Below are 17,453 nucleotides of genomic sequence, written 5' to 3'. Positions count from 1 at the left end.
CACCCAGAAAATGAAACAAAAAACAACACTGAAGGTAATACTAAGCAGAAATAAAAAAAAATAGACAGACAGGAGCTTCAGATTATTTCTTTCATGCAGTATCATTATCTTTTTCTCAACAGCTTTGAAATACATATATATCACGTTCAACACTATTGTCTGCAAATTATGTTCTGAAGAATAACAGAAAATTCTAATTCACCCAAATAGAGAACACCAAGTACAAAACAACAAGATAAAGCTATTTCCTATTCACAATATTTAGAAATTCCAAAGCGAAACTAAATTGGCATACATGCCTGATACTCAGCGCTTCACTTAATTAGGTATCTTTATGTCTAAACAGAAATATTCAGAACTAATAGAATTATTTGGTAACTGTTGTTAAAAATTCGTACTGTAATCGAAAAAGAGCTCTTTCTTACAGTATGTACTGTATCGGTATTAGTTGTGTGATAATGGGTGTATGTTAGGTCCTTTATGCTTCCTTGAGTTTCTCGTGAATTTCACAGTACTCTCATCAGGACTAGTTTGTCTATTACCACTAAACAACCAGGTCTTCAGAAATGACTTTTTGAAAGACCTTCCCGTGCAGCTAGTTGAATGTTAGTAAAGGGACCACCTGAAATGCCTTTTGATCCCCTAAATGTGCACATCACCCTAATTATCTCTGTAGCATCATGCCTCCTTTCTTTAGGAATGTGAAAACGGTCTTCAGTTCTTTATCTAGTGAAATAAGGGAATGAATAAATAAACGTTGTTCTCTGACACTGTATATTTTTTACCTAAAAGGTGATTTATTCTCAGTATCCTTAAGCAGGAAAAGGCTTGGCTTCTTCATTTGTCACGCCACCCTCTACTTCCTCCAAAATCCAATTTGGTCCTGTGGTTAATTCATCCCCCTCGCACACCCACATGTTAAGTTCTTATGTTGCTGTTGCCTCAAGGATTAATGCTTTTGTTTTTTTCTTTAACTCTGAAAAGCATGTAGACTTTCCTTTTCTAACACTGAAAGGAAAAAAAAATACTTAACATTGCTATCAGTCTTTTTTTTCTACTAATTACCTTCCTAACATTGTGCCCACAGCTCAGCATGATTTTCAGTGGCGGATTCCTAATAAATAGCTAACCTAATAAAGGTTTACACTGCAGAAGGAAAGGCTTAAGCTTCCTGCTATGGAAGCATGATAAACTTCCTGAGTCAGATGATTTTAAGCAGATCTTTTATTTTAATTAATATTTTATTACTCCAATTTGTCTTTGCTTTATGTGATAAATAATAATCAACAACAACAATAATAATAATAGTTCTAGTTTTCTTATTATTATTGAGAATCACATGAGAAACACACATAAACAAAAAACAGAATAAATATAAACAAAGCAGAATATTCTTCAGTGTCTGTAGAATTATTTTCTTTCATCAAGCTCCCTCCCTGTTTTGAAGTTGGAGTTTTAGTCCTGTGAACAGTACTCTCCCTATATTAATTATGTGGCCTTGGGGTCTGAAAAGAAATCCAATTATCACTTTACACAAATGCCCCGCTCCAATGTCATCTTAAATTATTCCATTTAATTCTCGTTTGTTTTATAGGACTTTGTTTTAATTAGCATGAAAATTCAAATTAAGAAGTGCTTTTTAATTTATCTACCCTGCAGTATGGCTTTCAAGGTATGTTGTTTTAAAAGAAATTAAAGATAAATTTTGTAGAAACCCAGCACATCCTTTGGTACACATCTCCCCAATCTGTATTACTGCATTGTAAAGGTGGATGTTTGTATATTTATCACAAGATGTATGTTTAATGGGTTTATAATAATCAGCATTTCAGAGATCACTATCAGCTGAAGAGTGAAAGTTAAATATTTCTATTGTTTCCCTTGAAGAAAATCAATACTTTTGGCCACAACCCAAGATCCCACCTATTAAATGTATCAGACAAAACCACAGCCCCCAGAACATCTCACAAGTCCCAAAAAAGGCCTGGTGTAAATATCAAAAGATAAACCTTAAAGGATGTTTTTTTCTTTTAGAGGGTTTTCCTTTCCCTATTTAAAGGTTAAATTTCTACATCATAGAACTTTATACTGTATGTTTAACTCAGCTCATGGTTATTATTTCCCTAGCGTTTTGATATATCCTGATTAAGCCTTTAACACATTAAGTTATGAAATGTGAACATTTTAAAAAACAATTCTGAAGAGAACTTAATGGCAGATCAACATTTTTCAGTTAGAAAATAAAAGTGCTTTGGGATGTACAGGAACTGGGTTTGTAAAAGATCTGTAAAACAGATTATCTGATCTCTGCAACATTCTTTATAAGAAGAAAGAAAACACAACGTTTCGGCTGTGGAGCCTTCTTCAGGTGTGAGAAGAAGGTGGAGCCTTCAGGTGGCTGCAGGTGGAGCCTTCTTCACACCTGAAGAAGGCTCCACGGCCAAAACGTTGTGTTTTCTTTCTTCTCTTTTCAGCAGGAATAAACCTATTACTTGTTCCTTTGCAGCCTACGTATGCTGACGCAGCTACCCACCTGAACTACAATATTCTTTATATTTAGTTTTGAGTCTCCAAAGTAGTCTAAATGCAAAGGATAAAGTATGAAAAACAAAGCAATCTTTACTATTTTGACTTTGCTGTTACAAGTAGTTTCAACATCTAGAGCATTTTACTTTCAATAAATTGGCTCTATAAATTGGCTTCATTACCCTGCTCCCCTCCCCACTGATAGCTGATGTGTGGTGAGCGTTCTGGCGCACTATGGCTGCCGTCGCATCATCCAGGTGGATGCTGCACATTGGTGGCGGTGGAGGGGAGTCCCCATTACCTGTAAAGCACTTTGAGTGGAGTGTCCAGAAAAGTGCTATATAAGTGTAAGCAATTATTATTATTAATTAATCAAGATCAGAAACAAATCCCTCCCAAAATAAAGAGCCTTATCAGTTGTGAATATTTTAACAATAGCAAATATACTTAACTAAATACATAATACATTTGCTTATAGAGGAAGATACGATCAATGCCTACAGTCTGAGAATCCAAATTTAGGCAGAGAAAAGGCAATTGAAATTCAATGTGCTGTATATGCAATACACATCAAGGGTTTACATTACAAATACAAAAAGGGAGGTATGTTTGTTGACTCATTTGCTTTTTCTTACAGATAACGTGTGCAGTTAAAACATTTAGTCAAATGCACAGAAATCAAGGGGGGAAAGATCTTCTTTTCTGAAGATTTTGAAGACAAACAAAATGTATAGCGCAGTGCATTAAAATGAAATATAATATAAATTTATCTGATTTTCACTTTATGGCGATGAAGTACAGTACCTGTTTCTAAAACGGAATCATCTAGTATCTTTCTGTTTATTCCCAGGAGTTTTGCTCTGACACACACAATGTCTGCCTGTGTGTCTTCTTTCACTCTGCATCATCAGCTGAGTTTAGCACTGGATGGAGAACACATATCGCCCTCACTGATTGCCTCTCACACTGAATAGGACATACTGTAGCTGCTTTTTAGTTGAAGTGTTGTCGTCTTCAAGCAGTTCTAATGCATCTAATTGACATAAAATAGAAATAAATCTGTACCATCTGTTTTTTCTAGCATAAGAAACTCCAGAAGCAAGAAGGAAAAATAGGAACAGCATATTGTGTACATTGAAGAAAATAAGTGGCATATGAAGTAAATGAAAAATTACTTTAGCAATTTACTATACATGGTTTAAAATAATTCTACATATAATGAATGCAGTAAAATATGCACCAGATATTGAAGATGCTGAACATATTAAACACAGTTTGACTCTAATATTTATGAAAAACTCACTTTTGCAGACTGCATCAAGGTTAAATACACCAGTACAGTACTGTTAAAGTTCAGTAATTTACATTGCCTTAATTCGTATTCGGCTTGATCAGATTTGATATCTGTTTTCTGAGATATTCTGCTGCTGTCTCTGTGTTGAACCTAATGTGCCATGTAAACTAACTGGCTTCTGAAAATAGTTCCTGAAGAGCATATGAGAGTCAATGAAGTGAGGAAGCACACTGCAGTAGCATGGGCTGCAGTTAACAATGCGTTTTAATTTTGTTTAACCTCTGGCCACACAAAATAATTTACTGTTAGTTTGTTTACCCATCAAATACTCTGATTTGTGCTGGGTGAAAGGGGAAAAAAATGCAAATGGTCTTAGGCTAAGCAGCAGACAAATAAAATTGGAAAAGATGTAACGGATAACGTTTTTAATATTGCTTGTAAAAGTGTGCTCATACATTAAGGGAATGTTGATCTGCAAGGAAAAGGCAACAATTCATGGAAAGGTTTTTTAAATGCTAATATTTTTTAAATTTAATTTTTAATGTTTTTCTTAAATTTTCCCTCTTATTTTCACACATTGAGGCAAGTGTCTTTTCATGTTGGAGGCATGCCTATTCACAAAATATACATTTATGAATAGATATACATATTATATATTTGTGAATACTGGGCAATCAGGCAATTTCAGGACTCTTGCTTGATAGTCAAACAATAAGAGATAGCTTACTCGTGTGATGCTGAATGTGCTTTTCATATTTGAAACAACGGTAGTTGTTTGATTTAATTTCTTGTTTTCTTTTTTTGCAATTATGTGAAAATAAACAAAGGTTATCATTCATACACAATTAAGTACTACCATTGCTTAATCAGACACAGAAGGATGTTTCGAAGTATTTAATGGTGTGCAAATGGTGACAAAACTATCTAAGAGTAAATCCAAAAGTTGCCACAAAAGTCATGACAAACATTGGCCCAACTAGTTTTCCATTAGAAGTTCCATAACAATGTAGAAACAGCAGGCTACAGTATGTTACACAGGTAACTCAGATAAGACTTTGACAAAGATTAACATGCTGTACCAGGAGTGCCTGGTTAAATACTCTGAATCTAACCCCTGGCTCCTATTGATGGACAGGAAGCCTCCATTTAAACAAGAGGTGGGAATATGTACCCTTCATACAACATAGTGGAGCAAACAAGTAAGGACAACATTTTCAAAATATAAACAACACACAAAGAGAAAGACGTTTTATTCCACGATAAGGATAACAGGTGAGCAAGCGAAGAAGGTTAAAGATAAAAGTGTACACCAGCCCTTTATAACAAACAACAACATGCCAAGACGTCCAATAGAAAAGACTGTACAGATTGTGTAGAGAACACCTGCATTTAGACCGGTTTCAGTGACTGAAACTGAATTCATGATAGACACTTTAATTACACAACCTGATGTTAAGTCTCTCTTATATTAGTGTTTTTGCTACCCAAACTCTTGAACACAAACAAAAAACACATTTAGCAGAAAGCATTGTTCTTTAATTTTATTTTCTAAAAGCTAAATATGCAACCCTTTTTTTCATATTTGTCTTTCCTGTTCTACTCAGAGGTGTACTTTGAGATCTGAAGAAGCTGCTAATAGTCCCACTTCACAAGAGTTGTAAACAAACAGGGTGCAGCATAAACTAGCATTCCTTGAGATGTGTTGTCAGTGTTATGACTTCCACTTTCAGTAGATCAGAAATGTTCTTTAATTGCAACAAGCTGATTTTAGTTTTTTTTTATTCTTTCCAGTTTCTAGTGAGGAAGATAATTCCACAGGTTCCTCTTCAGCTCACAAGCTGACACTGTGCCCCGCTCTGACCTTAAACTACATTTACCTGTCAGTGACTCCTCTTCTGGGTTTACTGAATGTGCACTAATCTTACTAAATGGTAGGTCAACTTTTCCAGTTAATTAACTAATTTAAGATATAACTGCTGATTCACCTTTAATAGGGACTCATCATCATAGTTCAGCCATGTTGGTCATTTCAGCAGTCAGCCCCAGAAAAAAGATAGCTAAATAACCATATAGCTAAAAGATCATAGCTGGGTATAATCAAAACAATATTAAAAGCTTGTGTTCCACCTTAGCAGCAGAGCACGGAAAATAAGTGTTTTGGAACCTCTGTCTGTGTTGTTAAAAATGTTTATACCACATACTGTATGCACTCTTATTTTCTGTCTTCCTTCCAAAAAGAAAAGCTGAAAAAAATGTGAGATAGAAACAAAAATTAAATAGCACTTGTGCTGAAAAGGAAGACACCTCCAGGCACACTCATCTCTGCCTGTGAGCTTTAAGATAAGACCTGATTTTCTAAAAAACAAAATTCAGTTTTAAGGCTATACATACATGTGTTACTTGGCAAAAAGACATTATGAAACAACACTAAAAAAGGAAAAATAGTAGGAGCATCTGTTTAACAGTGATAAAACTGAGATGTGCTCTGATGAAAGGACTCACTCACAGTGATGAGATGATATAGATTTTTCTTGAGAAGAAAGAAAATACTTATGTTGGAAATAATAGTTAAGTAAATTCAGAAATGCATTAAAACATTTGTCTGAAATGTGAGAGATCTGGCTCAGACATTCAAAACGATCTAAGACCACATAATCAAATTAAGCTTGATTTTCAAGGCAAGAAGCAGATACACCACCTCTTACCAGATTCTCAAAGCCTTTTTTCTAGTGGGGGGGTTGCCGTTGATCTTCAGGTTTTTGTTTCAGAATCCGGGGGATTTAAAGTGTAAGGCAGCTGTTCCCAATTCATGGCTGCATTACAGGAAGGCCTCAGAAAAGAAAACTGGGATGTGCAATCAGATTTAAGGTTAAAAATGCCTTTGCTTCTAGCTGATGTCCCATCTTTGAAGATACAGTAACTGAACAGTGACACCCTCTTCATTAAGTTACTCAATTTACACATATTCATACACATGTGCTGCTATCTTCTCAAATCCAGTCCCTGATGTAATGGATGAACATTTCATGATTGAAGGTGTCCATTACAAATATTTTGTGGAACGCAGATCAATTTCTTTGTTATTACAGTATGTTGCGTGTTATTAATAATGGAGCAGAATAAAAGAGTAGCACGTGGTGTCTTCAAGATATGGGGACACTGGAAGGAGTCCACACACCTGGGAACTACTGGTACTAGGAACTATCTTTCAGCACCTCCTCTGGCAGAGAATGAGACTGCACTCATTTATCTGCCAGAGAGGTCTCTGATGCCTGATGGTCTTCACACTATCATTACCACCAATGAATCCATCCATCTATTTTCTAAGTGCTTTATCCAGGACATTGTCTTTTGGGAGCTGGAACCTATCCTGGCAATCAATAGGTGCAAGTGTGACCACCGCGGTTCCGCGTGGGCTCGTGCCCTCCACTGCTCCACACCGCCTGTTTCGCCACGCAACACCTGGGGTGCGAACCCGGGTCTCTGGCGTAACGCAACAGGGAGCCAGCTGCATGAGCTTAAGGAGACCTCCCCCAGCCTGGGCAGCTGAGGTCCCTGCTACGCGCAGGGAGGGCGATGACATCACCGTGTCCAAACTAGCTCTGCTACACAAGGTACTGTAGGAACACCCTGGACACCACGCCAGCCCTTTGCAGGGCAACACTAGTGGCTGAAAATCACAAAACAATTTCTCTTCCTGGTACTCTGCTGGCTTGATGAATAACAACAGTGAAGTGAGGATATTGTATAACAAGTCAAATGGGCCTGGTTATCACAGTAGACACTTCTTCACCCAAAATGGTTGTGGGCGTATGGAGTAAGTCATGTTGTTGAAGTTGAGACTAGATTCTTACATGAAACTACTGGTTAGATACTAACAACCCAACAGGGTACATGCACTGGATGGCCTTCTCTCGTTTGTAACCTCCTCATTACAAGAATGGGACATCTCCAAAGAGGCCCAAGATACTGTTAGAAGTGGTGTTGGTGGACCAGTAGGTGTCACTCTTTCCTCAAGTCAAGAATTTCCAAACAAAGTAAGACTATGGTACTGTATGTCACCAGTAAGGTGACAGAGGGCAATGTTCTGCTTGGGGTTGTATATTCAGACCTTCCTCAAGCTGCCCTCTAATTTAATTGGTGATGCAATTTCTCACTCCTCACCCTGATCTGCTGTGCCGTGGGCCTGCTGGTTCAGAATGGCATCTGTGCATCTTCCAGGCCGGGGGTGCACTTCAGAGGTTAAAAAAATAATTGATATATTTTATTAATATATTATCGTTTTATTGAACATTGTTAAAGCTGCTAAGAATCCACTGTAGATACTAAAATGGTCAGACGTCATATATTCAGTTTACTTTGATCCTATTGCATTTTGCTTGAAGGCAGAAAAAAAAGGATACTCAAAATAAAAAAAAGAGCTGAGCCAATATTAGATTTGTAAAAAATGTGAGATCTGAAGCAAAGTTATTTATGTGTTCAAAGTGTGCTCTGTTGTGCTGACAGTACAATGCATCTCTAAGGACACGCAATTCAAAAACAAATGTACTGTAATATAGCTTGAGACCAATACTGAAATGAACTTAACGAAGAATATCAATCTGATTTTTTTAATAACACTGAAAGGAAAATAGCCTCTCTTTTTGAGAGTAAAGAAGTAGAGAGAATGGATTTTATTTTGAAGAAAAGATTAAAAGTGAGGCAACCATATTCTAGTAGGGAATAGAAAACAGCACCCCTTTGAAAGCAATGCTTTCAGGACATGCTTTCAAAGTGGAAACAGCAACTGCCTTTTTCCAAGCTGTCAAGAAAGCAGAATGTAATAAAGACTGATGTATTGTCAAATACCAATAAAAGCTATTCTATTGCTGCAGCTACAATGGTTCAAATTGGAAAGATTTAAAAGGCAAGTGATTAAACTGGAGTATTTATTTTAGTTTTTAAGACTTTATATGTGGAGCACATTACATTTGTACTGTATATGCACTGTTGCTAATGTTTTTTTTAACACTGAACTATTCAATTCAATATGTCAATTTTGGCTCCAAAATTATCTTTAAACAATGATCTGCTGTAGGTGCGTTATAGTTGGCACATGCTAAGTAAAATTTAATAAGGAGCAAACCAATACATTACATTGGATAATTTGAATTAGTTAAAAGGATGTGATGTGAAGTTATTACCGTTCACAGTATGCCTCTTGAAAAATCAAAGCCAGTCATAAGTTAAACAAAAGATTCCTAGACTGTATTTATAAATAGGAGGTTTCTGCATTCAACTGGCATAGTTCAGGACAACTTAATTACCTGGAGCTGTGAATCGAGTATAAACTAAGATGTACAGTATAACAGGATATAAAGTAAAGAGCCGCTTTCAACAACCTGCACTGTTAAAGTTATTTAAAATATAATACATACACATTATATAATATAGAATGCATAATAGTTAATAACATTATATATGTAAACATTATTTATTAAATAATATATAAGATAGGTAAAATCACTTTATTAGCCATATACAATTTCTTGCATTAGGAATTTGTCTTTGCACAAACCCCAGCTTGCTCTCCATGAGACACACAGGGACACAGACGGGGAGAGAGAAGCTTGAGGTCAGAAAGCAGGGTCAGCCATTTATACGGCGCCTCTGGAGCAGCTGGGGCCTCAGGAGTAGGATTCCTCTGCCGGCTGCGGGATACAAACCGGCAACCTTCCAGCCACAGGCGCAGATCCTTAGTCAGTGTCACCGCTCCACGGTGTGTAGAATAATATATACCCACATTTTTAATTAATCTAGCAATCAACTATGGAATTAAATCATCCATTATTGCACATAAAGGGTTACTTTTAAGCACAATGAATGGCCACACATTTCTGAAGTCGTTTTAAGCTCCTGTGGCATTTCAGGTGGTTGTGAGGAATGATCCAGATGTTACTTTTCAATATTCCTGTGGAAACATTCCAAAGAGCCCTGGACTCCAGCAAATGAAGCCTGACCATGTAATTTAAATAACGTCTTCTGAAAAGAGAACAAAGTATGAAAGGTTCTTTCAAAAAGAGTGAATATTTGTCACATTTGTGAAGTAGCATCCCCCAGGAGCTGCTAAAATCTATAATAACATTTGAATTGGTTTTACATTTTTCATATTTTGCAAATACTTCTTTGCATTTCTAAAATGAGAAATCACTGGGTTACTGTTTGTTTGTGTCTACCTTTACTTTTTTTAAAAAACAAATGTATTCAAGTTGTAATTCAGGTCTTCATAACTGTCCTCAACTTAACTTTCTTGTACCAACTTGTACAGATAGAATGTCTGGGTTGTCTTTTATTCCTGGTGTTTATTGGCTGCTCTTTTGAATTTGTAGGATTTTCTTGTATTTTTACTCTTATCTGTAAGAGCAGAATGAAATTTAAAAAAGCCCATTTATGAATTTACATTTCACTCTTTAAATAGATTTACCGCATCATAAATTATGTTTTCTTTTAAAACAGATGTTAACAGATTAATTTTGTTCTCCCGATTCCTTTGTAAATTACATTTTACTTATTGAGACAAAATAAATAGCATCAGAATTCCTGAGTGCTTTGAGTCCCTTGAATGCTACTTTTCGTTTTTCTTGTGTTCAAAGAAGGATCTCTCCAAGCAAGCTTCGAAGCAAAGAAGAAATGGAAAGTAACATTTTAAACAATTTTTATACAGTGCTCTAAGAAAAGGGTTGTGTTCAGGGTCATTTACGGCTAAGATTTTGATGGCTTTGCTAGTCAAGAAAGGGCATATAGGTCTTTTTTAATATGCAAATTTAATACACTAGAGGGAATAGCGCTCGTTAGCCTTCTTTGTGAGCTGTTCATAGCCAGTCCATCCTATTGTTACTCAGGGAGAGAGGACCAGTTATGTAAAACAGCACTTACCAGGGGAACTTCGACAAAGGTCTCTCTAACTAAATGTTTGCTCATCCATCAAAAGTCCAAAGACTAAGAGGTAAGTCCAAGTGACTGGTTACGTCTGAAGTACCTAACCCAGCACCCCGGAAGAGTGAACATTTGGCAGGGTGGTGGGGTAGGCCATGTTAAGCATAATGGGACAAAATGATTAACTCATATGTGTGATTTGGAATGCAGCACAGAAGTATGTAATTTTATCTACCTAAGAAAGAAAGCAATACATGAATATGCATTACACTAATCTCACGGCTTTGTCAGGGATGGCAGTAAACATTAGTTACAACACACATGGGATATAATATTCTGTATGCAAGTGTTTTCGATATTTGCTACTAACAAAGTCAAATTTATACAGTGGGAGCTGTTTAGTACACTTTTTCCTTGTCTGGATATAAAATGTCACTAACACATTATACCTTCTCCGATATGTCAGACATTAACATTATTTGAGCAAAGCAAGTAATATACTGTAGAGCAATTCAATCAATAGAGACATAAGAAGTTTGTAATAAACTTCACCCACAAACATGACCCATCATGACAGTGTGGTTGACTATATCTCAGTGTTCTAGCTGCCCCCTGTCTTTGCTGGAATATAATGCTTTTTTCACAGACCACTTTGAAAGTGAGGAAAAGACTTAATAAAAGCTGACAGCTGGCAGCTGTCCCTTCCTGCAAGAATGAAGTGCTCCATGCTTTGCATTTAAATTGCCTTAAACTAACACAATAAATATTTTATCACACACACCACTTCACAGGTTCCTTGGTGAACAAAATCATTAAAGTAAAAATGCCTAAAGTATTTTTTTTGAATCTGACAAAAGTAACAGAGTATGTACTCTTCAGTTCCATTGGATAGCCATTTATTAACATTATATTCACCTTTCTCTTACTGACTTGCTGAATAAGGAAGACTGAGCCCTGATGCAAGACTGATGCTTAACAAAATGATTTATTTAATATTTACCCAGTGACTATGCAAGACGTTATTGTATCTGCTCTTATAAATACCTCCTGGCAGGTAAATTCAAAAGCGTTGAAAAACAACAAGAAGTGTAAAACAGCGCTCTCCAAAAGCAGTGGTCAAAACTGTTATTGTTTTCAAAGAAAAGCATGTTTCTGTTAACTGCAGAACTCATTCTGCAGCTGCCATCATTAGTTAAATCATTAACAAAGACATTTGAACCAGTTCCATACCAAAGTTCTATGCACACACAGGCCGTGATATTACTGCTACGGTGTTCCAGAATTTACTCAGATGTACAAAGATGAACCAGGAGAGTACTAGAGACTACCCTACCATTACTAATGAATCTGTTCAAGTGGGGTGTGATGTACATAGTACCCACCATCCCGTCTGAATTTTTCTGATCTCAACAAGCCTCCAGAATCTCCCAGCAGCTGTGGCGACTGCTCCCAAGAGAGTCTCACCCCCCGCCCCACTCTTTTCCTACCAGTCTAATGCATTCTCCTCCCTCCGTTTCCCATCGCACTTACAGTCCCAGCTTATGCTGTATATAATCTTATGGCAGCTACAGCAATAGGTTTCCTCCACCATTTCAAGTACCTTTCCTTCACTGGCAGGAGGTGGTCAGCAGCGGCCTTTGACTCTTCCCCCTCCTATGCCTCTGTCCGCATGCACTGCTAATATTCCTACCTTTTGGGGATTTCCAGCTCACAATTCGCTCCTAAATTCCCCTAGCTAAATTCGTCAAGCGGCAGCTCTCTCCCACGTTCCTCGTGAGCCTACTCTTCAGGGCCAGCAGCTCTTCGGGTCGAAAGCTCCTTCCGCTACAAACGCAGAATTCAACCTCAAACGAGCTCGTTCACCTCCTAGTTCAGGTCGAGCTACGAGACACCAGCGCCTCCCACTGCTCACCGCCGCCGTGTCCCAGTGCGCACACCTGCATCTGGCGCCCTTCGTGTTGGCCTCCTCGCTGAAGTCTGCGAGGGCTTTAGGGCGTCCCATTTCTAACCTTTCGTTTCACGAGGATGCTCACGAGTGCCGCCAGTGCGCCCTTCTCTGAAGCCCGCATCAGAGCGGACTGCGCCGAAGGGCATTGCCCCCCAGTTCTTTGCCGAACCTTGAGGTTTCATGTTCTCGCCTATCAAAGCAGAGAGCAGTGGCCATGCAGAATAAAATATTCACGTGCTAGTAAAATCAAACTTTTTTCCAGTTTTAAAATTCATAAGATTTGATGTAAAAACAGAATTTCATTAGGCTACTTCAGATGCATTGCTCAAGTTACGTATGTTTAGCATAGCTCGCCTGGCTAAGGGACTTCGTCAATACAAGGGTAAGGCTTCCAAAATCCCGCAAACAAATCCTCCAAGACACAGAGCTATGAGCGAGTTAATTTTACGGGAACTGAGCGGATATTTTAGCTACAGTAAATATGGCTAATAATGAGGCTGCCAGATTCCCTCAGCCAGGTGAGCGCCACCAAATATACTCGGCCTATTTCATCTCGCTCATACAGTATATTAGGATCTGACCGAACTACAGTACTTAAACACATATTAGCTTGACTAGGAAGAAAAATAGCAGTTTTGACGTTGCTCTTCCAATACATTTGGTTGGTACAGTATCTTGAAATGGAGTTCTTTGAAGTTTGCATTTAATTTTAAAGAAGAAGGCGGCATTTTTTTCAGGTTTTTAGAATACCTGGCTCAGCATTCAGCATTCAAAAACCTGAGGGCACCAATCTGATTTTAAGATTATATGCATGCACTTTTATCTGCCTAAATAATCTATGAATATTTAACACACTAATTTCACAACATTCTCATTGGATCATCAATAAAAATATTCTGATTGTATATCCATCATATATCCATCCAGGCAATGTGACTGAAATATAATCTCTATTTGCTATAGATTCTGTGCTGACATTATACCTTTCTCCTCAAATGAAAATCTGATTGACTACTGATGGAAGGACAAAGATGAAATTTCATATATTCTCTATTACAAACAGTGTTTATTAAATCACATTTTTTGTCTCACGCTCTAATGCATTTAACACAAACACAGTATTGTGTAAAGGTTTTCTTTACACCAGAACTAAAAAGACCTGTAGCAATGCTCAGGTTTTTGTACATTTCATATCAAATTGATTTCAGAATGTTTCATGTTTGATGCTAGCATTTATTTTTACAGTCTCTTTTCAACTTTACAAAACGATCTAAGATTTTTATAGTATTACTAGTCTGGAAAAGGATAAGTACCATTTTGTTACTCATGTGGTATGATCTGACATACGGATCTAAATATGGATATGGATTTTTAATTCAAAGAGCTGGAATGAAGTTACTGTATACATATATCTCCTTTGATTAGATTGTGTTTGCATGGACCTTTTTGGTCATTGCATTAAATCATTTTTTAATTCATTCACTCCTTTAATGTATATTCTGTGGATTTTTCTTTTAAAAAAAGCTTGCACCCAAAGATATGGCATCGTTAATTTTACTCATTCCAGGCTGAAAGGTAAAGAAATTAAAAACACCTTGTTTTGTGCTCCAGAGCCGAAACTCTGTGTTTTTCAGAAGTAATGCAGTGCAGGGCTGCTCAGTACTACGGTCAGAGACCACTGCTGTAAATGAACATGGTAAACCAGTAGGTGGCACTCTTTCCTCCAGACCAGAATTTTGAGTTTTGACAGTCTTGTCCTGTCCAATCCCCTTTGGGAAAAGTGGTTTCCAGTCTTTTTGTAAGACCTTTGTGTTTATTTTACGCCTGGATTTTGTACAAAAAGATATGTGTGTATTTGTGTTTGTGTACAACCAAACAAGACCTCTGGTGTTGCAAACTTAATGAAAAAACAATGTGATGTTGGCTCACCTGAAAACTTAACAGAACTCTGTTGGCGGGTTCTGTTATATTAATTGAATGGTTAATCTAAATTGTGTTCACATCAGGAATGCTGAATCAAAATCAGACCTGCCTGTGAGAACGTCAACCCTTAGACATTTGTGATCCAGCATCACAACATGATGAACAGATAAATAAAACAGGAGAGAACAATGAGGGGTAAAACACTTAACAAATACTAAAAATGCTGTCAAAGTACTGTTGATACACAGAGCAATGCTGCAGGAAATGCTGGCAACAATCATCTATTCTACACTAGAAGATTATTTTTTGTGAGTTGCAAAAATGAAATACCAATTTCTGGTTACTGTACTGTACTGTATGTGACATTCTAGAACCCACTCCACTCAGCGCATGGCTTTAAGATGTCGCTCTGAACTTTATGAAAGCGTTACTTGTGTTTCGCATACATACTGTATGCAGTATATATTAATATATACCACACTTGTGTTGACAGAGAGCATTTTACTTTATTATCTACAATGGATGTTTTCAATGTGCAGACAGCCAGTGTTCTATACTGTATATTAATTTAATGCATTTATTAAAAAAAAGAACAGATCACTATGGCATTAAAAGTGCTACCCTTTATTTAAGTAATGTATGGGGAAATATGGCTGGCTACGTAGTGGGGAAGAAGAAACATAAATTGTGAGGTATGCCACTAATCAAAATTAAATTAATGGAAATTGCTAGTTATTAAGTACTGAATTGCTTGGCCCAGTAAATTTCCTATTTATTACTATTATAGAGGCTTATTTTAATTAAAGCAGAAAAGAAGTAATTTCAATTTAAATGGAAATTGCTTGGCAAATCTACTTTTTTCTGTTTGAAATGAAGAATATGAAATAATGTATCTTATTAGCATAATCAGTTGAAAAAAGGTCATGTTGTAATTCCTTCTGTAATTCTATATGCTTTTTCTCCTTTCTCTCAGCTTTACATAAAACACCTTATGATGCAACTCAGCAAGATCTCAGAAAAGCTTTGTAGCCAATAGCTTTCTTTTTCACACACAGCAAGTGATACATACTAGAATTTAAAACTAAGAGTTAATATAAAAAAATTAAAAATGTGATTACATTTTCAATGCTTAATTACAGATTACCCTGCAGAAAAGTTTTATAGTTTAGTTGGTGACATTCTATGAATATAAAACAGCTGTATTGTTAACCCAAGATACTGAGAAAATGTGTTAGTTCTGCTGGAGTGTAACATGCATTACGCATTACTAAATGGCTTTAACGTATGCCTGCATCTTCTATTTTGAGACTGTAGAATAGGTAAGAGTTAGAATATTATTTTCTTAAAACAAGATTTAGTTCAAAATCTAACACTAATGGCATGAGAGAAAATTGATCAATATTAATGCAAATGCATTCTCTGCCTAAGTTGTCATTTTGTTGTGTTTTGACTTGAACAGTCTCATGCAGCTAATTCATGAGAGTAGCTAGAATATATTAGCTATGACACAAGCCATAGATAATCCACATGCTTTTGTGTTACATTTCAAATATCACAAAGCAATATCTTTCACATTATATTTCACAATAATTACCATTACTGTTTGAGCACTTCTTACCTAGACAGCTCAAGGTGAAGAAGTCATTTTCTATACTGCTTATGTCCACTCCTTGCAGCAATGATCACATTACATCAAAGACTCATTGACCTGACCAGAATATGAAGTGACTTTGAGGAATGGCGTCCCATGCTCTGATGCATTCTTTCTCAAGTTTTGTTTGGGATCTTGATGACCAGTGATACTCAATGGGAATTACATTTTTATTCATGAGGAAAAAGCACATCTTTCCATTTCCTCTGTTTCCACTGGATGTGTTAAGTCTGGATATATTTGGGGTCAAGATGTGTGCACTGAACAGGCTGAGAAGAATTAATTCCTCTTTTACACAGACATGTAAGAACAGTACTGGCATAAATCCTATATCCCAGGAGACTTCCAGCAGTTTGCATAGCACTTTGTTAGTGATTGTAAAGACGTTTGTTTCTGATGAAATGGGTCTAGGCAGGTGTTGTTGCATTTCGACAATCTACTTTGTGTTACATCATTATGCAGTTGCCTGCCAGATTCTTCTGTAAGCAGTTGCTCTATGCATACAGAAAAAAAGTCTTGGAATGTAAAACTGAGGAGCATGCCTGTGTGTGCTCGGGGATTTGATCTCTCTCATCTTCTAACAACCACTATATTGCAATGCAATAATCAAGGATTAAACTTATACAGTATATGATCTTTTTTCATTCTTTCATACCTGTCTGATCTAAATGCAATAGTTAACCTGAAAGTTTCAATAATATTATTATTTCAATAATATTATGCTAAAACTACATTTAATTTCACCTGCATGGTTTACTTTGCTGAAACACATAGGCAGTATGAGAAATCCTTGCATTGACATTGTACTGTACCTGTATGCATTTATTCTAAAAGCTGATTAAAGAAATATTACATTTTAATACATGAATCTTCATTTAATCATTAGGTTCCCAAAAGAACCTGCTAGCAGAGTTCTGGCAAAAATGATTCAGTACTCATAAGTACTGATCCAAGCTAGGTGTCATCATGTTAAAAATAGCAAGAGATATTAGGGTATTTGTCATCCTTCCTTATACAAGCAGTACTCTGTTTGGTTTTGCTTTCAAAACAACTTAACAGCATAGGCTCTGCATCCTTTTCTGTTTTTTTTCTGCATTTCAGTCTGCTTTGACAGATGATTTAATTAGGTAAATAATCAGGGGAAATTTATAAAACGACAATATACTGTAACATTTTAGCTCAGTTACACCAAAGCG

At 36.6% G+C, this 17,453-nt stretch overlaps 1 long non-coding RNA gene across 3 annotated transcripts in view; it reads right to left on the bottom strand.

Annotated features, from left to right (window-relative positions):
- LOC148649409 (uncharacterized) overlaps positions 1 to 17,453 on the bottom strand; it is a 64,222-nt gene that overhangs the window by 36,972 nt on the left and 9,797 nt on the right. For 2 of the 3 annotated variants that reach the window (XR_015926349.1, XR_015926348.1), the window contains exon 3: positions 7,985 to 8,053. The exons of the other annotated variant lie outside the window; for it this stretch is intronic. This is a non-coding gene — a long non-coding RNA (uncharacterized LOC148649409). The remainder of the gene's footprint in view (positions 1 to 7,984; positions 8,054 to 17,453) is intronic. 3 annotated transcript variants of the gene reach the window in all.

The sequence above is a fragment of the Lepisosteus platostomus genome, chromosome 14, assembly GCF_059453375.1.
Source record: "Lepisosteus platostomus isolate fLepPlt1 chromosome 14, fLepPlt1.hap1, whole genome shotgun sequence".
NCBI classification, from domain to species: Eukaryota; Metazoa; Chordata; class Actinopteri; order Semionotiformes; family Lepisosteidae; genus Lepisosteus; species Lepisosteus platostomus.
This window is presented reverse-complemented; position numbering and strand designations above follow the sequence as displayed.